The following is an 18,406-nucleotide window of genomic DNA, read 5'->3' as shown; positions in this document are numbered from 1 at the left end:
ATTTAAATAAGTTATTTAACCTTTTGTCGTTTACTTTCTTTCATTCTGGAATAAGATTCAAAGTATTGTCAGATCAATCTTGAAATACATACATACACACATATACAAGCACACACATATATATGTTTATTTAGCCAATTTTATGATTGTTTGCAAAACAAAGGATAAAGTCAAATTAAAAAAAAGTATGGAAAACAATTCACTAAAAATACGGTTGAAGGAGGGACACATAAGCTAAAAAAGCTAAGATTGACTTCTATCTCTATTGCACCATTACTGGACAAAGAGAATGTAATACTCAGAAAAAATAGAATTTGTAATGGGAATAAAAGGATAGAAAAGTATAGAATCAAACATCTTAAAACATCAGATAAGTCTATTTACTAGTTCTTCAATTTCATGCCATTGACAATTAGGAAAAATTATTTTTATACTAATGTCTCTTAAATTACAGAAAAAGAAAAAAATTTCCCAAGTTATATTTAACAACGAAATCAGAAAATGAGGAGAATGATGATGATAGTGACAATTTGGGAAGGACTATAAACCCTTATGAATGAAAGTTTTCCTTGTTCTCCTTAGTGTACTTGAACAGAAATCCCATCCTCACCAAAACAAAAGAAAACAAAGAATTATATGTTTTTCTTATTCGATAAATCACAATTTATAATTTTATAAGTGTTTTGATATTAATTGAGGTTTCAAAATAATTCAGTAATACATGTAGTTGTTTTTTTAATATAAGTGCTTAGATAAACACATAGCTAATAAGTATTTTAATGGAATACAGACTGGCCTAAGAGCAGGACATTGTGAAGTAAAAAGTCAAGTGAAATCAACAGCTATAATGTACATATGATCTTTCATTCTAAATTAAAGGTGACTATTAAAGAATATTGCTAAGAAGACTATAAGTCTTATATGTTCTTCCAAGAAATCACTTGATAAATGCAGAGAACGCTATGAGGAGGAGCTTCTACTACTCATAAATTAGCAAAAATTTCCGGTTGTCATGGGGATACTTAAATTACAGAAAGAAAGAAATCAGGAAATGATGAATGTAATTAATTTTTCTTGAAGTTCAACTGATGCAAGGTTAAAGCATATTTATTATGTGAATGTCTAACCACCCGTGATATTAAATAAATGAATAAATGCAAAATTTTCAATATATGTAAATTAAGCAAATCTTGTCATTGAAGTTCACAGCAAATACAATAAACTTTAGTTACTCGCTGATGACTTTAATTTTGTCACCTGGTTTTGCATAAGTAAATACATCAATGTAAATACATTTATAAAAATCAAAGGCTGGTTTTTGTTACTTTTTGTGCTTTTTAATAGGAACAAAATAAAGTGAATGTAATGGCCCACATATACTAGATATTATCTGATGTGTAAAAAATTGCTATAATGCTGAGCAGTAGACCACACCTTCAGGGTGGAATTTGAGCTGCTTTCGAATGCCTAGTTTTGCTACTAACTCTAAATTAGAGAAACAATAGATCTAGATTAGATTAGAGAAACAGATCAGGCAAGTAAGTGAAAAATATGGCTGTTAAAAAAAAAGTAAAGGAGTAATAGGAGTTGGTATGGTCCATGGTAAAATAAAGAGCATGCCTTGTCTAAATGAGCAAGTGAGGTCTTCTAATAGTTATCCTGCATGATTTTATATTTCCACGCATGCTAGATCTGTTTTTTTTCACAGGAAGTTGAAGATATAGATTTTTATGCAGTACTTCCTAATTTTTAAATGTGGGCAAGTAATATAAACATTGAAATTATTCAGTGAGCCACAAAAGAACCACTGTCAGTAATTAGTTTTTGATTTTCTTAGAGACATGTAGAGCTGTCCTTAATAAGTAGATAAAATATGACCAATTAGGAAATTTGTCGATTGGAATCTTGTTGCATTTTCTCAATCATGGGCTTATGAATATGAAGTAGTCTACTGCATTTTTTCAGTGGTGACTTTTAATAAGTGATAACTTTTTCAGTGTTTAGATATAAGTCTTTCATAAGGCCACTAGATCTTAGGTGCATATCTAATAAATTCTATCAGTTCTTGTATTCCAGACCATAGATTTTTTTTTTAACAATTGTTTATCATTCACAGTGGAAGTTTAAATAGTCTCCAATCAGAGAATTTACTAATTGCTACTCTCATCATTTGTCAGTCTTCAGACAGAATTTTGCCCCAGAAATGGCAAAGAACTACTATCTTTGTGATACAAATTAATATATACTCATTCCTTCATGGCTTTAGAATAAGTAAAATAAAGGTAATACCTTCAATGTTGTAAAACATTCAAACCAAAAGACATCACATTCGGCCCACTGTGAAGTAATTCATTCACCAGAGTTGTCTCCACATGCCAGATTAAGTTCATAGTTTTTTGGAGAGTCTACATGTAACAAAAACAATGCTTGACATTTATATAATGCTTAAAATTTACAAACTGCATCCCTATATAAAACCCTAGATATAATATTTTGATTCTAGATATAATGAATACACACATAAAACTCTCCCTGTCCACCCTTGACATCCCCAAAGAGGGTCTTTCAAAAGTATCCTAGTAGATTCCTTTCTTATGTTTCCTGGAAAGAATCCATTGCCTGAAACTTATGGCTGTTTCTGGTTTATATTATCACAGTATAACATATACTTAATAACGTATGCTTAATTCTACAGCATTTTTTCAGTTACATTTGTTCATATAAATCTGTGAGGACTAAGAGAGATGTTTTATATAAAAGACCTCACTTCATGCTCTGGAATATAGATGGTAGTGAATAAATACAAATATCTTAAGTTGCCTCCTTTTTGGCTGCCTTCTTTCCAAATGTACCAATTTTATCCAATTTATCTTCTCATGCCAATTCCTAAAACAAAATTCCAATCATGGGAATTCCACACTCCAGCATGTGCTGTGGATTCTTCTCACCTCTGGAAGACAAGGTGCAGCTTTCAAGGCTCTCTCTGAGCCTATTTTTCATTGCTTCCCACTTAGCATCATGCTTCATCCAAACTAAACATCTTTCTGTTAAGCTTCTCTCTCGGGCTGATATCTTTGCTACAATTTCCCATCTACTTGGCATTATTTTACTACCTCTTTCCCTCACCAATTATATACTGTAAAAATCTTATGCATCCTTGGGGTGCAGTTCAGTGAGGTGTTTCTACACTTCCCCTTCTCTGCTTCCAGAGTACTGCCTGGCTTTTAAATCACTTATCTGTAAGTATTATAGCCTTAACATTAATGAAGTACACACCTCAGCTCTATTACAAGATCATAGATATGTTCAGGATAAAGTCTTTATCCCATTTACTTTTGTATACCTGCCAAAAGAGAGGTTGCCTTCCACATAGTAACTGTTCAACAAATATTTATTGAATTAACTTGGTAGAAACCACAAGAGCCATTAAGACCAGCTTCCTACCCAATTCAGAAATCCCTTCTATACATTCCCCACAGACTAGCCTCTGGCAAAACCTGTGGAATCTCATTACTTCATGACATACTACTTTTTCTTGTTGAAAAATTAAAATTATAAAGTTTTTTCTTGTTTTGATCTGAAATGTTTTCCTCTTCTTTTTACCTTGCTCTCAGCTTTTCTCGAGGAATTTAAATATTACAAATTTTACTCTTCCTCATGGCAACCTGTTAAATTTTAATATAGTGCTTACCCTAGTCATTCTCTTCTCCTGTTCAGTCTCATCCATTCCACGCTCCCCAACACTTTGTCTTCCTAAATGACACCATTCTGGTCATCCTCTTTTTAAATGTTACTTATTTTATCAGTTTACTTCTTTCAGTGAAGAATCCAGAACTGGGCAAAATGCTCTGTGAATGACCTGACCAGTTCAGGATGCAATGGAAATATCTCCCACAGTGTGAACACTACACTCCTGAAATACAGTCTACATTAGCAGCCAAATCGTGTGTTGGTTTGCAACACGTAAGCCATAGTGAGCTCAGCAAAACACAGCTATTTAATGAATGCTTTCTACCTACCAAGGACCACAAAATCCTTTCACATGTTATCTCAGTAAATTTGTAATTGATTAAAGCTCCCAAGTCATTGTCACATGAACTGCTGTCAAGGAAAATTCTGTCCTCAACATGTATAATTACTGTTCCAACACAAATCTAAGATTTTTTATTTATCCCAGTTAAATTGTTTTGTGTTGGCATTGTCTCATCTATTATCCCAGTTAAATTTCATTATGTTGGGTTTGCCTCATCCCTTTAGCCTGTCAAGATAAGTTTATATACTGTTTCTACTGTCAAAGATAGTAGTCAGTTTTGCTAGCTTTGAGTCAGCCATGTATTTGATAAGAATGCCATTTAGTTTTCAGCTAAGATACTGATAGAAAAACTGTTGAACTGAATGGCGCAGATCCAAGGAGGGAAGCTGTGGCTCTTGAGTACATTCTACTGATTCACAATTAGAATCCCCAAGGCAGGGCTCTTCTGTAGTTCCACATTCACCTAAATGTTTTAGCATTTGTTGCACAGTCTCTGTCATGGCTACAAGAGCATCCTGAAATTTCCTTAAATGTTTTAGAATGTAATTGAAATTCCATGAGATTGGCGTGGTGTGCCTTAGTGTTATTTGTTTATTTGGTTTTTCTGTTCAAGACTTACTGGAGGCTCTGATCTAATACTTTGACAGTCCTTTGTGAAATTTTGCAAAGTTAATAATTGTCTGACAACTCTGTGGATTCTGTGCTTTGACATTTATTCATTTTTAAAAATTGGGTCATTTGCTCGTCTTTAATCTTATGGGATTTCCTGTATTCGCTATCATTTCCCAGTGATTACACAGAATGATTTGTTTCACAACCTTTCAAATGTAATTCATCTGTGTCTGGACTTGAACATTCATTTAAAGAGGCTAAATGCTCTCTTAATCTTTGCTTTTATTTTGTGCTTCAATTACCTCTTTATGATGCTATCCTTTCTAATGTGAAGATAATTCTCCCAGTGGAGAGAAATGGAAGCAAACCACCATTTTATCACATTTAACAATATATAATTTTCCCCAAGCCGTGATTGTATCCATCATTTAAAAAATCATTTTTACACTTTATATTATATGTATGCACATTTTATACACATTTAAAAAAAAAAACTCTTTAGTGACCTTAGTATAGATAAGAAATAGACATTTTAGCCTCTTGGTCCTATTGTTAAAGATTGTTGCCTCTCTTTTGTATTTATCTTTGGTTATATGTTCTTCCCTTCGTATTTTGCACGTTTCATTTAAATTGAAGCTCATCAGAAAGAGAGCCCTAAGCAACCACACTGGTTTCCTTAGATACTGATTCTTTATTTTCCTCATCAGTATCATTTGTGATTGTATTATCAGGTTTTTAATTTTTACTCTCCACCTCCTTTAAATTTTCTGGCCATGGAACCCCCAAGTTGACTATGATAGCTGTTACTTTTTAAATTGTTTTTTGATATAATTTCCTAAAATTTAATGTATACTTTAATAGCCTTTTCTTGACTGCTAAAATGTCATGGGTGCTTTCTCTAAAAGTTTACGTTATTTCAGATTCAGAAACAAGCTCCTTTTTGCTGGCAAAAATGAAATCAGGAATAGAAATGCCCTTCATTGTTTTGTTTTCAACCTGAGGAATCCTTTTTCAGCAACAGCACAATTCTCAGATGCACTTTATTAGGGGAAATGGCTTTTCCATAAATGTCCAGGAGGTTGAATTTCCAGTAAGTTACCTTTTTGAATACTTGTGTGATTTGTGTACTATATCATCATTGTCATGCGTACTTATTTGACATGTGCATTCTGAGCCTCAGCCAGACCTACAGTATCAGAAACTCTGGAGGTGAGTCTCAGCAATCTATGTCTCAGCAAGCCCTCGAGGTAATTGTCTTGCCACTAAAGTTTGAGAACCACTATTGTAAAGCATCATTCATATCTTCCAACTGTGAAGCAATGCAGAGTAATAATATCCCTTAGCCACTTATGTTGGTTCAGATATTGCCTATCAATGTCACAGATTTCTAAGCAAATATATGTCCTCTTACCAAATAGTAGAATGTTCTTGCCTTTTCTATTGACATTTCTCTTGAACAAGAAGTCTTCTATATCACAACCATAGCTGCATTTTCTGATACCAGAAAGATAATAATTCGACTTCTATTGTTAAATCACCAATGTTTCCAAAAACATGTTACCCATCGGCCTCAGTGTAAAAGTATGTAAATATCTGAGGCCTTTCATGTAGTCTGACCCATTCAGAATTGTTTCCTCCTGAGAACTTCTTGGCACCTTCTCCACTATTGGTCTTGCTCAGACTATAAGTGGAGACTATCTTGTACTTGTGCTCTCTACTCCCAGAATCCCCTCACTCTGATCTGTTGCTCTTTGAATCAATCTAAAACAGTTCTGGTTATCGTTTCCTTGTTGGAAATTCTTTGTTGATTTTGAACTCCTAAAACTAACATTGAGATTCTCTATGATATCACTTGAACAATCCTCTCCTAATTGCATTTTACAACCCCCTTTCTTTATAACCTACACTCCATTGAATGGGATTAAGCATCTGAGACTTTCCTGCTCCCAGGGCCCTTGTCCATGCTCTTCCTTTCTCTGCTTCCCATTTACCTTCATTTTCTTGTTATAATTCTTATTTCACATCTCTGGGGTACCCTACTCTCATGAATTGTTTTCTATGTATCGTCTTTCCTCCTCTTCCTCTGTAGGACACTAGTAGAACACAGAATGTTGTACTTTATGATCCCGATTATATATTATTTTTAAATATATGATCGGGGACTTACCATATACCTCTATTAAGAAGGAATTTCTGATGCATGCTTCATCCTTAATAATATTTGTGGAATTGAAGTAAATATCATACTGTAGCAATTCATTTCATTATTTCTTCTAGGCACTTTTTCCTCCCCTTTTTTTCTCCTTCTAAATTTTTTTTCAAATGAAATAGTTAAATTCAAAGTGCCTAAACAGGAAATCAAGAGTTTTGCTTCCAAAATTATTTGAACTTAGTGATTCAATACAATAATGTATTACTTTTTTGTGAAAGGCCCCTTGAGTATAATGTTTTGATAAGTCTAAAATTAATTGCTTACCTTTGAATGACTTGTCTCCAAATGGAAGCAGGTGGAACATAATAATTTTTAAAACTTAGTGTTAAAAAAAATAAAAGTGTGTGTGTGTGTGTGGGGGTGAGAGAGAGAGAGAGAGAGAAAAGGAGAGGAAAAAGGATGAGAAGAGCGAGGAGGAGGAACAGAGAGAGAAATCAAAGGTTGAAGAAAATGAAGGGGAGGGAGAGGTGGAGAGAGAAGTAAAAGAACGAATTCATGAAGAATGAGTTGATTATAAAGGCCTTCAATCTCTCTTTTCCTTCCTGTCAGTAATACCACTATTATATACTCAATTTAAGTGGTAATGTAACCTATTGAACATACTAAATTAATTATTTCATTCCACACTTACATACAATTAAGTGGGAGTTAGTTATATTATAAAAATTATAAATTATAAAAAATGATTTCCAAAAGATACCATGTATTTGGACAGTATGTTGTAGAGTTGAGAAGTTTTATGAATCAAATAAGCAAGAAATAAGAAAGCTGACTTCATGAAAATAGAGGAAAAGACTTAGCTGTTAACCTTAGGAAGAATTATCTTTCCTTTCTTACCATAATCAACTCACATTTAAGTTTTTAAATGGAAAATGACTTGTATTTAACCTTTTATGATTCAGAGAGCCATATAATTATAATTATAGCTAATCCAATTAAAGAGGATTATAACTACTGAATTAATAGGTCATGAAATACTGAGTTTAATTAGTAGAGTCCTATTTATTTTGAAAAAAAATTAAAAAATACTCTGAAACATTGTGTGAAAACTCTTTAAAATTTTAGTCTAAACTTAAAAGTATGGAAGTCACACTAAAAAACAAACAAACAAACAAAAAAACAGAAGAGCCCCAAGAAAGAATGGCATAACATAAAATTTGGGGGAAAATCTGAGTTCTCAGTTTTATAGTTTTTGAGTTTAAATTATTCTTGTATATCCTCAGTCTTGAAAGAAAAAATAATAGTAACCTTAATTTCTTTTTTCCCTGGATAGATTAAAATTGTTAATGTATACACTGTACTAATAATAAAAGTAATAATAATAGTATTATGTGATAATTTTACATTTTTAAATTACAAATCACAGTGTAACACAATCTAAATCACATACAAATATTTTGTATCTGTTTTTTGCATATTTAGAGAAAATCATGCAGTTGCAATTAAATTAGGCCAAGTGACTTATGTGTTCGCATCAGATGTATTTTAATGTTAGTGTAGTTTTTTTTTAAGAGCTATAGAAACAAATATAAAAGAAATATTTTAAAAAATTAATGACTATCTATGGCCATGCCACCCTGAACAAGCCCGATCCTGTCTGATCTCAGAAGTTAAGCAGGGTCAGGCCTGATAGTACTTGGATGGGAGACCACCTAGGTATACCAGGTGCTGTAGGCGTTAAAAAAAAAAAAAAAATTAATGGACTATTGCATGGCAATCCAATTATATAACTGTACCAAAGGGATTCCTTATTATGTGAATCAGATTATACAGTTTGCTATGCCTGAGTCTTTCCAGCTATTCCTATGGCAGGCTATCAAAGATTTACATTCCCATAGATGCTTATCTATGTTGTTCTTAGACTGGTATCTTGAGCATTGAAGGAATGGAGCAGGAATATTTTGACTGAGAGAGTTTATTTGATGTGAATTGATGGGATTTAGAATTAGGGTGAGATTGGCTGAAAGTCTGAACTTTTATATGGTCTGAGATATGAGGCTTGGGTGATGTGTTAGGCCCAGGAGCTTTGATAGGTTTTTCGAGGGAAGATATTTATCCTGACGCCAGGATGGGACCGGATTGCCCGAGACTTCGGATCGATCCCGAGACTGATCGATCCGGACGACCGAGACCCAGACCGCATCGACGAGGAGTCCTAGGCCAGAACATATTAAGATTTCTCTGTGCTCAACACACATGTATGGGGCACTCAGGAATGTCCCATAGGAAATATGTGGCTATTGAAAGATATGGCAATCCATATCAGATTCACAAATCACCCAGAATGCACCATCTGTACCTCACACTGGAAAGTTCCACTACCTCCTGGGGGATGCCAAAATATGCTGCTGCATCACTTGTAATGGAAATGCATTTTCTGCGAGTGACAACCTCCTATGAAGAAAATGCTTTCTCCTTTAGCATTTGGAAGCTACTGAGCAACCCATAATCAAGATTTTCTTAATGTTTTAAACAGGCCTATTATCAGAATCACATCTCTCTGAAAGCCTCAGACTTCATTACGCTAGTAGAAATAATTAACATATTGTACCTGATAAGCTTCTGGCATATTCAAAATCTTGCAGCCTTACTAGTGCTGACTACTCCAGCACTTCGTTTCTTATTAAAAGTGAGTTGCACAAGAATTAAAATATATGCTATTTGTCTACTTTTTTCTTGCGATAAGAAGGCAATAGTTAACTTGTTCAGAAGTTAATTTCTATCTGTAAATTCAAGTATTTATTTTTAATATAGTCCTTTTCTTGTCAGAATGTTATATCTGATTGTGCAAGAATTTATAAAGGAAAACCAATTTGGGCATGTTTATAGTAGGTAATATTAAAAGTATATTTGAATGTTAAAGTGATTTATTAGACTATTTGTTAGTAATCTGAGTTAAAACTAAAAATATTATATCATGCTAATGCTGAGTTGCTACTTCATATGTCCGTTTTTAAATATTTTTAAATTAAGAGGTATAGAGAAAATGAAAAATAGATATAGAGACAGTGAGTAAAAATAGCATTTTTACTTTTTTGAAAATAAGTTTTATCTGAATTGACAAAAACAGTGGTGACAGATGCAATGGATTTGGATTTATGTTTAATCGGTGAAAGGCCAAACTTAATGCAAAAGACCGAAAATTGCGATGATTTGAAGTCTACAGCTGCCTTGGCAAATCAAAATTGGAAATACATAAATCAGTAAAATTGTGTAATGTTACACTGAGAAATACTACGGAACAGCCCAGACCTATGGATATCGAAACTTTAATGGGTTGCCAAAAAGTATGGATACGTGCCATCATCATTAAAATTAAGATTACAAGGATGTAAAAGTGTAAGTTGTGTTAGGTAGGAAACTTCTCTTGTAGTTTTAAGGACTTTTGCTTAGTTCACACTCACTATCAGGAAGAATAACATACAACTATGAAGAGATTATTACTTAAAATAAGATTTCTTGAATTAGTATATTTAGGACTGAGGTTAAAAAGATTTCAATCAATGTAAAACTAATTAAAATTACAAAATCGTATGATTGGTCCATTTTGGACTTTAGATACAGGCAGCTCTGTTCTTTTCATGCTTTAGCACAGTGCTTCAACATTTGCCCGAAATTAATTGTTTCATGCCAACAAGTCACCAACATCTCTAAAATAAATAAGAATTCTAATCTAGTTTAAACAAGAAAACAAACCAAAAACTGCATTGTTGATTTCTTGAATGTTTGCAAATAAATAATTTTTACATTTTGGATTTAAGAAAGGAAGAGATGGGAGAGAAGACAGAGCAGCAGTACTTAAAGACAGAAGGAAAATATTCTGACAATATTAAGAATTCACACTGATAACAGCTATGAATTAGGTGGCTTGTGATATGTAATGAACCCTGTAGAATTTGCTCTGTTGTTAGTCAATATGTGGTTTTCTGTAAATATTTACAAAATTATATCTTAATGAACAATAAAGTCCTGTAATTTTTTTTTCCTCCTTGCTGATAATCATTTGGAAATGGTCTGAGACAATCCAGGTGCCAATAATGCGCTGGATTCTCCCAAGACCCAGGGAGATGCTGCAGACTCTCATCTGTCAGAAAGCCTGGTGGAGGGAAGAGTTGTTTGAAGCTCATAATCTCATTCAAGTACTTTTATCATTATAGCTGTCAGAATAAGAATACTTTGCTTGTACAACACAACTACAGTGGTTCTAAATTATTTAGCAAAACAGCACAATTCAAAAACCCCAAATGAGAATTAATCTTATATTTATAAAAATAAACAAATACAATAGAAAAATGAATGCATAAATTACCTAAAGTGAGAAGAGGAGACATTCTTTTTTTATTAAAAATTATTGAGGTGACATTGATTAATAAAATCAAATAAGTTTCAGATGTACAGTAGCCAAAGCATGTGTTTCTTTGTAGGTGGGAGGTAGCTCCACATAGTGAAAGAAACAGGTTTAGGAGTTTAACCAAGCAGGGTTTTATTACTCTGGGGAAGTTACCCAGCCCCTCTGAGCCTCAGTTTCCCCAGTGTGACTGTGAGGAGAAGGCACCTATGAATGCAAAACACCAAATAATTTAGTGTGTGGTGGTAGTAATTTTCTCTTCCCACTAGTTGCTATTATGTCTTTCCCTTTGTCTCAAATATAATTAGTATGGTGCATCTAGAGTGCATTAAGCAGTAACATGAAACCTGAAAAATGGAGTCAGTATGTTCAGTTTGGGACTGGCAGTTTTAGTTATCACCTTTTATTGTTCTGATATAAATCCTGATGCTTTTTCCCCCCTGAAATATAGCATACAGTATCTTTATACAAATGAATGTATTTGATATAACTGAATAATTTATAGGATTTTCTTTGTTACCCAACCTGTCATATAGACTTGGCAAATTGTATTCACAATTGGGAATATTTTTATTAAAAAGAAATGGTAAATTATTCAGATTGTACTTTTTTCTCATCACCTAATTAATTAGCAGAACATATTAAGTTCTTATTTTATGTATGAAGTAATATTCAACTAGATGTAATGAAGTTAAAAAATATTTCAGAAAATGTTTACAAATGTATCACCATTTCTGTTTGTTTGGAGGGGAGAGTATTGCTTCTTTTTCAAATGCCTGAATAATTGACTGGTTTTTTTCCATTTCCATCTGGATTTTGGTAGATATGTGCACATTTATTTGTATTTTTTTAAAACAAAATTTTAACTTACTATAAAATATTTTACTTTCCTCTGACTGTAAATGAAATTATTAGCACACTTAAATGATATTCTTTGTGACTGTAAAAATTAATCTTTAAAAAAGGTGTCTAAATAGAAACTTGATAAATATAAAATATTTTATATTTTATAAATATTTTATAAATATAAATGTTTATAAATTTATATTTTATAAATATTTTATAAATATAAATGCTTATAAATTTATATTTTATAAATATTTTATAAATATAAATGTTTATAAATTTATATTTTATAAATATTTTGTAAATATAAATGTTTATAAATTTATATTTTATAAATATAAATGACATTTATATTTCTGTAGTATTTGTTTTAAAATTATGAAATGTACTTTTTTATTAGAGCTGTGGTGGTGGATATATATTTTTAACTCACAGATGGATTTTCTTTATTACATATTAGCTTGAGAATAATTTTATCTATTTTACTTATTTGCTTATTTCCTCTCTGCTACTTATTTTAAGACCTGACTTCTCATTAAATGATATTCAGATAGACTGAAGACAAGGAGGGAAATTTTTCAAACCTTTGAGACACACTGGTTTCCAAATGTTTCTCCTCCCAAATGAGAAAACTAAAAAAAAAAAAAGTTCTACACTATATGATTTCATACAAGCGATGTTTTTGGGACAAAAAATAGTAATGGCTCTTTCATAGTATGCTTTCTCAATTAATTAATGTCTCTTTAATGAAAAGTTTAGTCATAATAGCTTTTCAGAGGATATAAGGCCCTACTAGTTAGTGAGGAAGAGTTAATACACGACATATCAGTAAGAAATAAAAACAGCATTATTTGCAAGAGGCAAAGGTGATCATCTAGGGTGATCATCTAGGGTGATCATCTAGGGTGATTAGTATCTAGTCTTCAAAAGAGATGTGCTTGTTGGGCAATGAGGATGGATAATGGGAAATAAGGAGGCACTCATGACTTGTAAAGTTTGAAATACTGGAATATATCTGTTTTCTTTTAGTTTTATGATCAATATGAATTACTCTTCTGTCCTTACATGTTTAAATTCCATTTGGCAGGTGTCAGCCAAGAAAATCATTTCCTACCTGCTTATTTGTGTTTTCTGTCATCCGAAAATTTTTATAAGTGTTCATTCTGCTTCTCTGAGGTTGGCTGCATAAATTTGAAAGACTTACTGATATTACCTATCCAGAAGATCCTGACATTTTCACAGCTGTGTAGGGGATCCAGATATTATTCTCAAGAATGTTAATTTGACCCAGAGAAGGTGCAAAGCATCCAGCTCCACAGAAGAAAGAATGCAGCATTTATCACTTCTGCCAGCCCTTTGTCAGGTGACCCACTGAGCCCCATTAGAAAGTCTTCAATAGGGAAAAGCTTGACTACATTCTCGGGTTAAGGAAAGGTGATGCAGTTTATAACTGCTGAGACAGGGGAGATGAGGAAGAGATGGATAAATCATTTGAAATGAAGCCATAAAAAGAAAAGAGTGCAAATGCTCACTCCTGTGGTCCTGTACCCCACACCCTCTTCAGTTTGCAGACTAAACATTCATTTTCATGACTGCATTCATACATGTTTATTTTAAAGTGGTGGAAGTCAGGTGATTAAATTCGAATGCTGCTGGATAAGATTTATTACCCAGCAACACTGTAGGCACACAGTGCTTCAGTTAGGAAAGAGTGAAAGGTGCGTTTAGCGGAGCAGCTGATCAGTTCTTGGCAGGCAGAGTACAGCTGAAGTAACAATTTGCGGTAGTTTTACACTCCTGTCAGTGCCAGTTGGCAAACTAATGGAGATGATGGAATGAAAGAACAAAATGTCACAACAGAAAGGAATGAGCTGAAAATTCAAACATTTTTTTATTTCTCATAATCCTACTGGATCAAAATTAAATCAGTCTACAAATGAACCAACTTGATATTGAATTACAGGCAGCTACCTGCACAATTTTTTCCCAAGTAGGAAAATCGATTAACATTCTTGTGACCATTAGCTTGTTCAAAACATCATTATGATCTGTAATAACTCAGAGAACTAGTTTATAAACAGGAATATTGATTTTAAGAGAATAAGTTGTAGTTGAGAAGGGCAATTGATACAGACGCCGGAATCTTACATTAAGGATTCCCTTGTAGTGTTGTAGTGGAAAATCAGTGCCAAGGTAGCAAGGTCAATTTTAAACTATTATTTTCTAATATCAGATATAATACATCTCCTAGTTGTCCTCCTAATACTGATCATTTAGATTCAGTATATAATCTTTGCCTGTCACTACAGACTATACTAGAAAAAACAATTTTGTGCACATGTTATAAGTCATGTTTTTAAACTTCAGAGATTTAATAAGTGTTGTTGAATTCCCATGATTCACTCAATTTTAATGTTTTCTTAACTCAGAGAAATTACCTCAATTTTTTATTCTAGAAAAAATGTAAGTTTATCAAAACGAATGAGACAAAATTAAATTAGCACATCACATCAGTTCAGTATAGGATAAATAAATGTGAAATAAAGATACTGCCAAATGTCACAAATATTGCTTCAGTAAGTAAATACACTAAAGAACAAATCTTTACTTCAGAAGAGCTACAAGACAGCAGCCATTAGCATGTCAAAAATAAGCTGCAACTAACTTGTTAAAGGTTGCAAAGCAAATTTTTCCTTCATATAATTTTACAGTGCAGCTATGCAGTAGCTTATTAATTTTTCTTCCATCTGGTATAAAGGAGAAATTGTTTCAACAGTCACATGGAAAAATAAATAGCTTTATTTGTTACCTGGCTGCTATAAAGCTCAGAGCCCAATTTGCATGCCTTATTATTATACATACCCCTTAGCATAAAATACATTCTTAACTTCATTTCTGGATTCCAATCTGATTCTTACACCCTCATTTTACATGTTTGCTATTCTGTTATATATAAACTTTTTTGGTATTTTTAAATGATTAAATCACATCAACTAAGGCAAGCATAAAGTTCTACCAATCCATATAGTATTCTTTCAAAAGGCATATAAAATAAAGAATATTTTTATTTCTATGTAGTGTTGATATGCATATTTCATTCTGTAAAGATAATCTTCTGCTCTCGTTATTCTACACTAAATTAGTCTTAAGACCAAGCAGATGTATACAGTTAATTTCATAAATAAACTTGATTTCATTGCCTATTGAGCACTACAGAAGCCATACAATGCAGTACCATCAACTGGGTGTAAAAGGACCATAAAATTCACACAGTACTTTGGCAGAACTAAGCCACTCCAAAAGGAGAAATGCCTATCCCATTCTTAAGAAAATCTACATAACTTACCATCTGATTTTTTTCTGAAACCTTAAAATAAAGCTCTTACATTGGCAGAGTCTAAATTCCTCTGACATCAGTTTTAGCAGAGTGGAGGTTAGCTATTATAGTCCAAAATATTTCTCTTGTATATTTCCTGTTGGAATGAGTTCTGTTACTAAGTACTTTTTATAGCACTAAGAAAATCAAATTCTGTTTTTGCTTTTTTACTGGAGAGTACAGGAGTGGGCATGGAGTGGGGCCAGATTTTATTATGGCTGCCTGGTGAATATTTTTTAGAGAACAGAGCTACTGCTGCTTTCCTCTTTATCTAGCCTTTTCACATAATTTGCATATTTACCTGTTGACTGTTTTTTTTTTTTAATTTCATCATCATTATCACTGCCTATTATAGGCAATCAGCATTTCTCCCTTGAACAAGTTTCTCTCAGCAGCTCTCCCCATCCTTATTCTTTCTTACATGTAGTCCATGTTCCTTATTACTACAGCTTTATCTTTGAAATTCCAAAATTTGATTGTGTTACCTTTTAGCTTAACATGACAACAGCATTGAATTCACCACTGGAAGGGGGAAGTGAGCTAAAACCCTTTGAATTGTGTAGAATCTTGCTATTTGTGCATGGTCCTCCAGCCAGCAGCTTCAGGACAACCTACTATCTTGTTGGAAATGCAGAATGGAGGCTCCACCTAAATCGGAAGTTGCATTTTTAAGCAGATTGTCCAGTTGATTTGTTTCACATTAAAGCGTGCGAAGCCCTGGTTCCAAAGGCCACCTCAGTCTAGTGCTAGCTCACCTTTCCAGTCTCTAGGGACAGAATGATATTTTTCATGGTTCCAGCCCTCTATAGACAAAGCAGTCTCTTCGTCCATAATTTTTTCCCCTAACTTCTCTAAGGAACTGCCTCAAATCCTTTATGACCAAGTATCTTCTCATCTGGTGTTTCTTTTCAAACTACAGTATCTGATGAATTACAATTAGTTATTTTTATTCTCTTAGCTCCTATAGTACATTTACGTATTTCCTTTTAGTAGTTATTATATTATGTTGGAATTACCTGATGACATGTTTCTTTCCTTCACTAGACTCTGTTTTTACTTCCCTGATACCTGGTAAAGTTCAAATAACATGTAAGCTCCTGATGAATGGTTCTTCAAGACAATCATGACAGAAAGGACACTATCGGGGTTCTCTCTCTACATCTCGTTCAAGGCAAATAAAAACTATATTACTGTGGGACAATTTAAACAATTGCCTTTGGTAACTCCTAGAACAGGGCTCTGAAACCTACAACCCTAGGGCCAAGTCCAGATCTCAGCCACTGTAATTTATTCCAGTTGTCTTTAGAAATTATCTTTTGCTGCAGACTTGATAACATTTTTTAATAAACTCAGTCTAAAATTACAAGGCAAACAGTGTCTATATGCAAAACTTACACCACTGTTTTTCTGAGAACGACTGATGTTGTTTGAATCACAAGTAATGTCAAGTTGCTTTAGACACTCCTGGTAGAGTCAAAGTTAAAGCAAGAAGTCACATCTCCGCTTCCACACAAATATAGCAGATACTACAACTCTGTAGCATTTTTCAGGCCTGTGTGCAAGTGCAAAGGAAATTTGTGTATTTCAAAATGCATTTAACTGTGCAGTTGAGGAGCGTCCACATTCAATTGGAAGTCATTAATCTGCAATTTAAAGACAAGCTAAAAGGCAAATATCAGAGTGATCTACTAGAATTCTATAAATTTCTTTCAAATGATAAATATGCTTAATTAAAACCATGTATTCATGCATTTATATCAGTATTTGATACCACTTCCCTTGGTAAAAAGACATATTCAAAGAAGTAATATATAAAATCATATTACAGAACATTTGCAATTAATTTTGATGATAGGGAACACTAACTTTGGGCCTCAATTAAGCAAATGTTATCTCTCCTGAAAGAATTACATTTTTCACTAGTAGATCTGTATTACAAAAAATTGCACTCAATTTTTATTACTATATTTTAAATTTCAACAATAAAAATTTTGTGAAAATTTAGACTATCTCGTGTTATGTAAGCACCTACATATTGTCTTTTATTTTGCCTCTTGTTCCATTATCCTAAAATATTTACTATCTGGAACCCGACAGAAAAAATTTGCTGACCTCTGCTATAGAACCAAAGAGAGAGATTAAACATGCAAAAACAGGTAATGTATTTAATGAATCTGGGGATAAAGTGTAGACGTTTTCACCAATTTAGGGGTTATGTTGTCATAACCCCTATATTTACATATTACAGTATATTTACATATTTCCTAAATAATCTTGATAAAATACATAAAGTTTTTTTTGTATTTTTAAAAATGTATTTGAATTATTTTCTAAGAATAATCAAGATAAAAGGTTATAAAAACTGTATAAGAAACAAAAATGGAAATAAAGAATTTTCATATCTGAACAACTCAGATCTAGATGAGATTTACATTATAATCATTTTAAATCTACTGTATAAAGAAATATAGTCTTCAGAGAATTTATCTCTTTATGGCAGTAAATTGTTATAATTTTTTAAAAGCTGAAAACAGCTTTTATATTTAGGTGTACTGAATAAGCTCTTGGTTTCTGAAACAACTTATATAATTAAACTCAGCAAGTATCTCTTCACTGTTCACTGTGTGTCTCTTCATATAGAAGGATTTCTGAACACAGGCGAAGGGCTCTTCAGAGTTGGAGAAAGAAGAAAAGCGTTTTGTTTCACTTTGACTTGCACATATTCCTTAAAGACAAAACAATTTTCAGTATTCAAACTTTGATTGTCTTAGAGCTATTATAGTGGAGTAGTTATGTCATTTTTGAAGTTACTGCTACAAAAGTGGTTGCCCATTAGAAACACAATCATCAGAGAACTTGTTCAAAAACTGCCAGTCACTCTAGGTAGTCAACTGAAGAGGTTCGAAGGCATCTTTCGGCACATTTATCTGTTATAAAATACCTCTATTCTAAAATTTTTTGTACAAATTCTTTCGTTTT

At 32.8% G+C, this 18,406-nt stretch overlaps 1 protein-coding gene and 1 pseudogene across 1 annotated transcript in view; both read left to right on the top strand.

Annotated features, from left to right (window-relative positions):
- Window positions 1–18,406, top strand: part of TMEFF2 (transmembrane protein with EGF like and two follistatin like domains 2) — a 214,401-nt gene that overhangs the window by 47,294 nt on the left and 148,701 nt on the right. The window lies entirely within an intron of this gene.
- On the top strand, window positions 8,417–8,534 carry LOC120587828 (uncharacterized; annotated as a pseudogene).

This window comes from Pteropus medius, unplaced genomic scaffold (assembly GCF_902729225.1).
Source record: "Pteropus medius unplaced genomic scaffold, Ma_sr-lr_union100, whole genome shotgun sequence".
Lineage (NCBI taxonomy): Eukaryota > Metazoa > Chordata > Mammalia > Chiroptera > Pteropodidae > Pteropus > Pteropus medius.
Note: the sequence above shows the minus strand (reverse complement) of the source record. Positions and strands in the feature narration are given on the sequence as shown.